Genomic DNA, 10,786 nt, shown 5'->3' with positions numbered 1-10,786 from the left:
GCCGACTTCCTTCCCTAATCCGATGAGACCGATGACATCGCTGTCTGGTCTCCTTCCCCAAACAACCCAACCCAACCCAACACAGCTCTCTCCACTATTGCTCCTATGTGGTAACTTTACCGCACCCACGTACACTGCGCTATGAGGTATGTCACCGAGGTACGTAGAGAGTCTCATACAAAAGAAATCTTTTTTCTCCCCTAAAATGGGTGAAAGTGCGCACTGGAGCACTGCTGCGGAGTCGCTGTCCGCCTTGAGCTTTAACTATGTACTTCAGCTCTTGCTGACACCGCTCAGTGGAAACTATGGCCGCTTCACGGTCTGGATTCATCTAACAGATCGATCACTGTCAGAAAGTCAGCCACAGAGGTAGGTAATTCTACTCTGTACTGCTAATTGGGTGTGTTCCAGTATCATGACAGAATCCAGAATCGGATGAATTACATTAAGACCTTGCTCCACCGAGATGCTGTTCCATTCATTCCAAACCGCTTAAGTTTTCTACAAGACCAACTTGGAATGAGGAATGCGGTACCGTAATCAAGGGCAGGCGAGATGTCCTGTGGTGGTTTAAATGTCGATCAACTACAGACACCTATACAAGCTTTACAGTACCGAGGGAAAAGTGCCGAAGAGATTTTAAGAGCAACAAAGAGAGATCGTAGTGCGAATGGTGGAGATATATAAATCAATCCACCAAGTCAGCATTAGTGCAGGAGAGCATCAGGAGGGTTTCTGAGGGATGTGCGTGGTACGCAATCATTGGTGGCGTCAGGAATGGTAGTCTCAACACTTGCCCAGGAGAATTTCCAGGCAATGGCAGAACATTTTCTAGAACAGAGATCCACCTCCAAACTTTCCTCACCAAGAACTATAACCAGGAGGGTTAGGTCCTAAGAACGAGAAACTTTACAACTGCCTCTCTCAGTGTCGGAGTTGGATTAAGCACTGTCTTTTGCTCTTGAGACGTGGCACTGGTGTCACCAAGGTGCGTTACAGCATGTTGAGGCACCTCGCAGAAAAAACAAAGGAAGTCCTTCTTATCATGTTCAAACGCATATGAGAGACAAAGAGGCTCAGGACTCTCATTGCTGGGATGCAGTCGTTATACCTCTTCCAAAACCTGGGAAGGACACTGCCTGCCTAGTAGTTATCTTAATGTTGCGATCACAAGCTGTGTGGGGAAGACACTGGAGCGTATGGTGAACCGTCGTTTTGTATTGGTTCTCAAAAACAGTGTAGTTTCAGGAAATATCATTGTTGAACGCGGCTATATCGCAGACTTTCCTACACGGGCAAACTCGTAGAAATATTTTCCTATTTTCAGAATGACTACAATGGCACTTAGAGGCTTAACATCCTCTCACAACTCTAGCAGTGGTGCTCCAAAGGACGACTATCCATGTGATGGACAAATTTCGGTTGATGAAGCTAATACCCCACTCCTGGTAAAATTTCTTCCAGTCACTGAGGGATTAGGAAGTGCCATTAACAAGACTCGGTATTTAATTCTCTTCCTCTCAGCATTGGCTCTCTCCTGCAGCGAGAGAACCCTCCAGCATGTGGTCCTTACGATGAACCGTTGATAGAGCGCCAAATTTTTATTTTTGATTACCTGATAAGGGGGCAGCCATACAATTTATCTATGAATTTTCTCTCTCTTTTAGGTGGTGACTCGTTTAGTACGGTTTTTACAATTTTGTAAGGGATGAAGACCGTTCCCTGTTAGAGAATAGTTTCTAAAACATATCTGAGTGGTTTTCTGTCTTCCATTTTTATGTCAGTTGTTAAACAGTTACAAATTCTAAAGAAAATATATTCACCAGTCTTAGTCATTTGCATTCTTGCATTTTTTTAATCTTTTGACTATTATAGAATTTCGTGTGTGTGTGTGTGTGTGTGTGAGAGAGAGAGAGAGAGAGAGAGAGAGAGAGAGAGAGAGAGAGAGAGAGAGAGAGCTCAAGCGGCCACCTATCTGCCTAGATGAAGGACTTAAAAGACGTCGGAATGAGTGGTTCTTCTACGTTCTTTTTTAATTGATAGTCAACTACTCACGGTTTTAAGAACTGTTACCTTATTACTGAATTTGTCATACAGAATTATATTTTATCGCATTCGTAGGAGAGATTTTATTACTTTGAAGATAAATCGTCTATGAAAAATATTTACTGGCACTGATGACATAGATGTTGAGTATCCAAAATCAGAACAGCTGTTAACGAACTGCTTAAGAATACATTAAACAAAACTCATCAAGAAAGAACAATGATAAAAAGACACGTACAGCGCAAACATTACATTTATTCTCGGAAATCTGTCAAACAAGGGATCCGACTATTTTCAGCTGGTTTGAAGAAGATATGCTGTCAGGAAATAAAATGTACACTTCCATGCCAGTTTGTCTTTGAATTTTGAATTATACACATTAAGATGAATAATCAGAATAAAAATATACTCGCTTATTATACATTCTGCTCCAAAAAGAAAGGACAGATTTCAGTTGTTTATTACAGACAAACTGCATAAGATAGAAACACATTGCGAGTGTCACTGGACAGAGGAAGGCTGGAAGTTTTATTTTCGCACGGACCTATACACTGTACTCAACACGAGCACCATGCGTTGCTGGAGCAACATCGAAATGGTAGTCTATTTCACTTCACACACGAATCAACAAGTCCCTGTTCATTGAATGGACTGCTTCAATAACTAGATTTCTCAGACCTTGAAGAGTAGCTGCCATAAGTGGGACAAAGACTCTATTTTTTATGTGCCCTCACAAATAAATCGCAAGGTGTGAGGTGTGGTGACCTGGAAGCCCAAAAACAATGAACAAGATCTTGTTGTCCACCTTCTCCAGTCAAACTTCGTGGGATGGTGTTGTTGCTGTAACGGTGCACCTCAAGGTGAAAGTGAGACGAGGCGCCGTCATGCATAAAAATGAAATCACTGGAATCTTCGTGAAGCTGAGGTAACAACCAATTTTGCAGCATGTCCAGATATGACGTTCCTCTCACAGTTTCCTCCACAAAAAGGAAGGTCCATAAATATTGTAAAGAGAGACGGCACGAAACACGTTCAGTTCCGGTGAGTCTCGTTCACGTTCGATAATGACTCCAGGACCTCGTGATCCCCAAGTTCTTCCGTTTTCAACGGCCTTGCCGCTGTGGTAACGCCTTTTCCCGTCAGATCACCGAAGTCAAGCGCTTTCGGGGCGGCAAAGTGAGGAGCTTCTTGATGGAGAAGTAGCGGCTCCGGTCTCGGAAACTGACATAAGGCAGGGAGAGCGGTGTGCTGACCACATGCCCCTCCATATCCGCAACCAGTGACGCCTGTGGGCTGATGATGACACAGAGGCCACTCGGTACCGTTGGGCCTTGATGTGTTTGACATATTATGGGACTTCTGCTAAGGTCATCAGTCCCTAAGCTTACACACTACTTAACCTAAATTATCCTAACGACAAACACACACACCCATGCCAGAGGGACGACTCGAATCTCTGACTGCAGCACCCCAGACCGCTCGGCTAATACCGCGCGGCCGTTGGGCCTTCATGGCCTGTTCGGAAGGAGTTTAGTTTAGTTTAAATTCTTACATTATGGCTGTTTACTTTACACGATAGCTGAAACCTCGATTCTCCCGAAAAATGAGTCGTTAGGAGAAAGTGTCCTCTGTCACATCCTGGAGAACTGAAATGCAAAATTAGTACCTTCTGTTACGGTCACAATTGCTGCAATAACTGTAGCTTGTAAGGCTTCATACGCAGGCGTGTTTCAGAAAACCGTTGTTTAAGGAAGATGGAGTTCCTGCTCTTCCCGAATTGTGGACTACCGGGGGTTCCCTCTGAACACATCTCGGATACGCTCGACATTTTCATCAAACGTGTTTGGCCGACCAGTCTCTCCCCTTTGTATATGAAACCACCTTCGAAGAATTTTTACACCAGTCATAAATCTGCTTGTGCAGAGGCGGCTTATTGCTGAATCGACGGCGGAATGCATGTTGCACTTGAACAATGTATTGATTTAGCGCAAATTCCAACACGCAGAATGATTTCTCTTGTAGATAGTCGCCATGTTGCTACAAACATACCGTAGCGCACCTGTGTAAAAATTTTGAACCTTCCTCTGTCCAGTGACGTGCGCATTGAGTTTCTATATTTTATACTTTGTCTGTAATAAATAATTGTATTATGTGCTTTCTTTTTGAATCAACCTTCAGTTTTCAGCTTAAACCAACAACATTGAAAACATTCAAACATGTACAGCTTTTTTCAAAATTAAAAGGGCTGAACCATATCTGAGTTACATAGAGCAAAATAAATTATATTTATTCCTATTTCAATAATGATTTGCTTACGTCTTGCCTATCACCTTCATTCTCTCTTTCGATTCTGGCAATATCTGCTTTCCTTGATTAGACTGTTTTCGCGCTTAACTGCATGAGTGATCAGGGGCAGCAGTGTTCTTCATTTCAACTGAATTCTGATACTAGGGAAACCTGTAATTACTTGAGTTCACAAGACCTTCAGTATCTTGTTGGTTTGGGCTCACGGGAACCTCCAACTTCGTGGAAGAACAGCCTTCCCCACGGGGCAGGCGCGCTAACGGCGTTTCAGAAGTAGCGTTCGCTGTTCCAGCGGGAGTAAACACGTGTGTGTACTGGCCAGCGTAATCCAGGGCTCTAAACGATAATAGGTTTCTGCTAGACGGGCGAGATCAACGTCCTGTTCACCAAGCACAGAAAGAGAAATTGGTAATTTGTACACAGTTTAACGGGCCTACCCCCGATCCACAGGGTTCCCTTGGCGTAATCGATCACTACGCCGTGATTCGTAAAGAAGTCTCTACCAATTAAACCCACGTAGGTAATATCCAATTCCCCTCCTACCAGATTAAATTTATATTTCACTCTTAATTCTCGATTTATTCCAAGAACTAAAACTGCCGTCTCATATGTATGTATGACCGTACTTTCAATCCGTTTAATCTTTATACTTTCCTCGGGTCTATACCCGACCTGGCGTTGCAGATAGTTCATTATCTAGAAGCAATTTAAAGGACTTACAGTACTCTGTGGGCAATTCTGTACCACAAACTCATTTTTACTTCCACAGTCAACTTTGTATACCATTCCCAATTCAGCATAAGGTGACTGTAATCTTATTCTTTTCTTTCCTTTCCCTGCTTCTTATTTTCCACAGAATTCCCTGTGTTCTCAGTACACTCTCCAGCTATGACGTGCAAAACACACAACAGGCTTCGCTATCTTACAGGGGCCTCTACGTCCCAGTAAATTGCAACTTTAGTGCCTGACTGTCTTTGGAGCCTCTGACTCTCGACACGCTTGAGACGATTCGAATTTGCGAATTCTTTTCTCAATTCCGCAGTCTCGCATTAAATGCCATGATTTGCCACAGATTATACACTTAACATTACTTCTGCAACCTTTAGATGTGTGTTCTACATGTGCACATGAGAAAAACTTAAGGATTACGTTACCGTCTTACCATGAAGACTTTTGTTACCAATTCCTTTTTGCTTTGTGGACATAATTGCTGACTCTTCAGTCAAAGCTAGCTCAGCAGCCTCAGCTAGGGTGACTTTTTCCCCTCTTGCACGCACAAGTGTCTGTATACGCTCATCATAGATGCCTTGAATGAATATTGCTCTGCTTAATTTTCCCACTAATGACAAAGTTCTGATGCTGGCATTGCACCATGGACAGCTCCACGAAACTGATGTTGAAGTGTATCTACTTTACTGGCACAATCTGCAATCGATTCCCCCTTTGGTTCCTTTCTAGGGTAGAAAACATATTGTAAGCGTGGAAATCTAAAGTACGCCTACGTGAGTAATTTTCCTACAAAATATTTCTTACCTCTTCCCAGGTGGAAGATAAGTCACCCACGAACAGTTTACTTCGTGTAGGACCCTGGATACGGGTTTTTACGAATTTTAGCATATGGGATGCCCAGCTTCACCTAATTGAAAAGCTTTATCGACATTATTAATAAATTCATTTAAAGCAGATTTTGCACCATCAAAAGCCCAGGGAATGAGTATAAGGACATCACAGATACCCCTATTCAATAGTCTTGGAATTTTGACATTGCCCTCACAGTATATTTTTTCTTTAATGTCGTTTGTTGTTAGCAATATTAGCTTATTCCCAATACTTAGCAGCTTTCACTCAGTTAATACTACACAGAAATCAAATCTGCATGTGGAATGCACTTCCCTGACTCTTGTGCAGAAAGGACTGCAGTATTCTGCTTCATCCATTTTCAATAAGCTACCACAAGAACTCAAAGATCTTAGCAGTAGCCCAAATACTTTTAAGTCTAAACTGAAGAGTTTCCTCATGGCTCACTCCTTCTATTCTGTCGAGGAGCTCCTGGAAGAGCTGAAAAATTAAGCAAATTCCAGTGTTATAGTGTTGATTTTCTTTATTTAAACTTACGACTTGTCGCCTGAATATGTTTCTTATATTTCATTTTATCTGTTTCTACAATCATGTTATAATTTCATGTATTGACTCGTTCCATGACCATGGAGACTTCTCCTTAATATGGTCCCACGGAACAATAAATAAATAAATAAATGTTAGATACTACTGCTCCACTATCGGCATCTGCATTGTTACAAGAGACCATGACTTACTTTTATCCGCCGATGCGTCGTGCAGAGGCGATACGAGACGGCGTCGCTGCTGAAGGCGGAGCGCTGTGCTGAGGTGAGGTGTGGTGAGCTGAGCTGAACCGGGCAGGACGTGACCGCGTGACGCCCAGGGTGTGGCGTTGCCCTCAGTTGTGCCGCTGAATCCCGCAAGGCGCTGTGCGTCCTCCGCTGCCGGGCCGCGCTGTCGCCGCGTGTCGTTGCCCTGGCGGTCCTCCCTGGTCCGCAGCCGCAGCTCTGTCTCGTTGTCGCTGAGACCCCCACGTAGTCGTGAAGTCGTGTAGACAAGACTGTCCTGCCACATCTTTCCTCGTCATGCGCCGATCTCCGGACCCCAGCATATTTCTTCTGCTCGTCGCGCTCCGTCTGTTCTCACTGGAGTGCAAATGCTGCTTCTCATATGAGTCTCAAAGCCGGCAGTCCAGTCACGACGGCGGGCTGAGTATATGCGTAGCTCCCATCAATCTCAAAAATCGTTAAGGTTCAAATGGTTCAAATGGCTCTGAGCACTTTGGGACTTAACTTCTGAGGTCATCAGTCCCCTAGAACTTAGAACTACTTAAACCTAACTAACCTTAGGACATCACACACATCCATGCCCGAGGCAGGATTCGAACCTGCGATCGTAGCGGTCACGCGGTTCCAGACTGAAGCGTATAGAACCGCACGGCCACACCGGCCGGCAATCGTTAAGGAAGTCACCCCACACCTGGCACCAGAAATGTTTACTTATGTCGTGTCCTGACACAAGATAGAGGGAAGTTAGGGGGTTGGTTGTCAGTCCACAGTTTTCGGAGCGGTGAGGAGCAAATGCAGAAAGACAAATTCCTAGTTAAGGTAGGTTGATGACTCGGATCAACGCCAAACACTGTTACAGGGTATGTACGAGAGACGCCGATTTTCGAAATGATGCTTGCAGCTGTACACTTTTCGATTTTCAGGGTTGGTTGGTTGTTTGGGGGAAGAGACCAAACAGAGAGGTCATCGGTCTCATCGGATTAGGTAAGGATGGGGAAGGAAGTCGGCCGTGCCCTTTCAAGGGAACCATCCCGGCGTTTGCCTGGAGCGATTTTAGGGAAATCACGGAAAACCTAAATCAGGATGGCCGGACGCGGGATTGAACGTCGTCCTCACGAACGCGAGTCCAGTGTGCTAACCACTACGCCACCTTGCTCGGTGAATTTCAGGGGCCTATTTGTTGTAATCAGACGAACTACTAAACTACTACACCGAAGGCTAATTCTAAACATTAGAAAAAGCAAAGCAGGCAATTGGTTGCACAACAGAAGTGAGTGTCTTAAGCCGCGGAGGCGGAAGCTAACAGAAGTAGCGAACAACAGCAGCACGTTAGGTACAAACTTGAGAGCAGCACTCCAAGTGAGAAAAACAGATATGTCGGAGCTTACCGAAGCTGGCCAGGAGTGACACGGAGTCGGCGCACAAGTGATCTGACTGAGAACTCCCCCCTAAACACAATAAACACAAAAACATGGGTTTTTAAATAATCGTGACGGCGCACCATTTCTCCGTTCCTATAGTCGATCCACCAATCCACCGGAACTTAAAATATTCAGCCAATCTGGCGAGTCGTTCTGCACCTCCAGGGCACCTCTGGGCAACAGCATTTAAATTCCTGTGCTACCCCTACTCCGTAGGTGGGGATGCTTCTGTATTTTACATTAACAAACTCCAAATTTTGTAACAACAGCGTTCAGCTGAAAACTAAACGTCACTGCCACCCCTATTATGGCCAGCAACAACAGTGTTTTACGTCACTTGGCCCCGCCCTCCGCCCTTCTGTGGCTGGGACTGTTGTACTAGCACTCTAACCTGTGCAAACCCACTGACGTTGCAGTTCTCAGGAGCAAGCATCAAGCTTGCCACCTCCCCTAAGGCATGCCTTTACGTGGCCATTTTCTACAGTGACGCCTTACGACAGCGTATAGGCGGTGGATGCAATTATCGGTTAATTCTCTGAAGTGAAACTTCTCCCCTGGGTCAGCTGCACAAAGCGTCTGCATTTTGTACACCTCTGGTGTTACTATTTATCTCCGTTAACCTAAATGCTATCACTTTTGCCTGCTCTCTCTTTTCTGTCTCTGATTTCCTATCTTGGAGTGCCCTTGATGGCTCCAAATAGCCTTAAGCTTAACAACGTAAAACTTATTATGTCGTCAATATGTGACACCACGCGCTAAAGTCCAGCGCGTTGGCCCAGAGTCGCACCGACGGGAATACTTGGAATGGGACGATGAGGCGCCACAGACCGATAGGCTCAATCGCTGCACGTACGGTGAGGAACGTCATATAATGACGTCACATGTTCAACATTCATAATCCACTTTAGGGATATTTCCCAACAGTTGTGACCTCATATGTCTTATTTTATATTAATTGTCTCCGCATCATCTACGTCGCTTCAGGATTTTGTAAACATTAACAAGAATCACCCGCTACAGTAGAATTGTATGTCATCGAGAGAGATAACAACTATAGTTCCCACTTGCTTCCAGCCGTTCACAAGTCTAATATAGAAAGGCAATATTCACTAATACAACGAGGCCATACTCGAACCAGTTAATCATCCAGATTATCACCCCTACAATTACCTACAAAGATTGCTGACCCTCTTCACGAACCATATGTTAGCCTGACCCCTCCACAGATGCCTCTCCGATTTGGTTGTACCTACGGAACGGCTATCTACATCGTTGAGGCACGCAAGGCACTCAGCTTATGGAGGGGTACCTCTAGCTAATACGAGGGTGAGTCAAATGAAAACTTTAAATATTTTTTAAATATTACTTATTGTGCAGAAGTGGTACAAAGCTCTATCAGTTTTCAACATAATCTCCCCCACGCTCGATGCAAGTCCTCCATCGCTTACAAAGTGCATAAATTCCTTTAGAAATAAATTCTTTTGGTAGTCACCGCAACCACTCGTGCACCGCGTGGCGTACCTATTCATCAGAACGGAACTTCTTTCCTCTCACTGCGTCTTTGAGTGGTCCAAACATATGGAAATCACTTGAGGCAAGGTCTGGTGAGTATGGTGGATGAGGAAGACACTCAAAATACAGGTCTGTGATTGTTGCAACTGTTGTACGGGCAGTGTGGGGCCTTGCATTGTCATGTTGCAAAAGGACACCTGCTGACAGCAATCCATCTACATCTACATCTACATGACTACTCTGCAATTCACATTTAAATGCTTGGCAGAGGGTTCGTCGAACCGCAATCATACTATCTCTCTACCATTCCACTCCCGAACACCGCGGGAAAAACGAACACCTAAACCTTTCTGTTCGAGCTCTGATTTCTCTTATTTTATTTTGATGATCATTCCTACCTATGTAGGTTGGGCTCAACAAAATATTTTCGCATTCGGAAGAGAAAGTTGGTGACTGAAATTTCGTAAATAAATCTCGCCGCGACGAAAAACGTCTTTGCTGTAATGACTTCCATCCCAATTCGCGTATCATATCTGCCACACTCTCTCCCCTACTACGTGATAATACAAAACGAGCTGCCCTTTTTTGCACCCTTTCGATGTCCTCCGTCAATCCCACCTGGTAAGGATCCCACACCGCGCAGCAATATTCTAACAGAGGACGAACAAGTGTAGTGTAAGCTGTCTCTTTAGTGGACTTGTTGCATCTTCTAAGTGTCCTGCCAATGAAACGCAACCTTTGGCTCGCCTTCCCCACAATACTATCAATGTTGTCTTTCCAACTGAAGTTGTTCGTAATTTTAACACCCAGGTACTTAGTTGAATTTACAGCCTTGAGAATTGTACTATTTATCGAGTAATCGAATTCCAACGGATTTCTTTTGGAACTCATGTGGATCACCTCACACTTTTCGTTATTTAGCGTCAACTGCCACCTGCCACACCATACAGCAATCTTTTCTAAATCGCTTTGCAACTGATACTGGTCTTCGGATGACCTTACTAGACGGTAAATTACAGCATCATCTGCGAACAACCTAAGAGAACTGCTCAGATTGTCACCCAGGTCATTTATATAGATCAGGAACAGCAGAGGTCCCAGGACGCTTCCCTGGGGAACACCTGATATCGCTTCAGTTTTACTCGATGATTTGCC

The sequence above is a fragment of the Schistocerca nitens genome, chromosome 3 (assembly GCF_023898315.1).
Source record: "Schistocerca nitens isolate TAMUIC-IGC-003100 chromosome 3, iqSchNite1.1, whole genome shotgun sequence".
NCBI classification, from domain to species: domain Eukaryota; kingdom Metazoa; phylum Arthropoda; class Insecta; order Orthoptera; family Acrididae; genus Schistocerca; species Schistocerca nitens.
The sequence above is the reverse complement of the archived record's forward strand: the minus strand, read 5'-3'. Positions refer to the sequence as shown.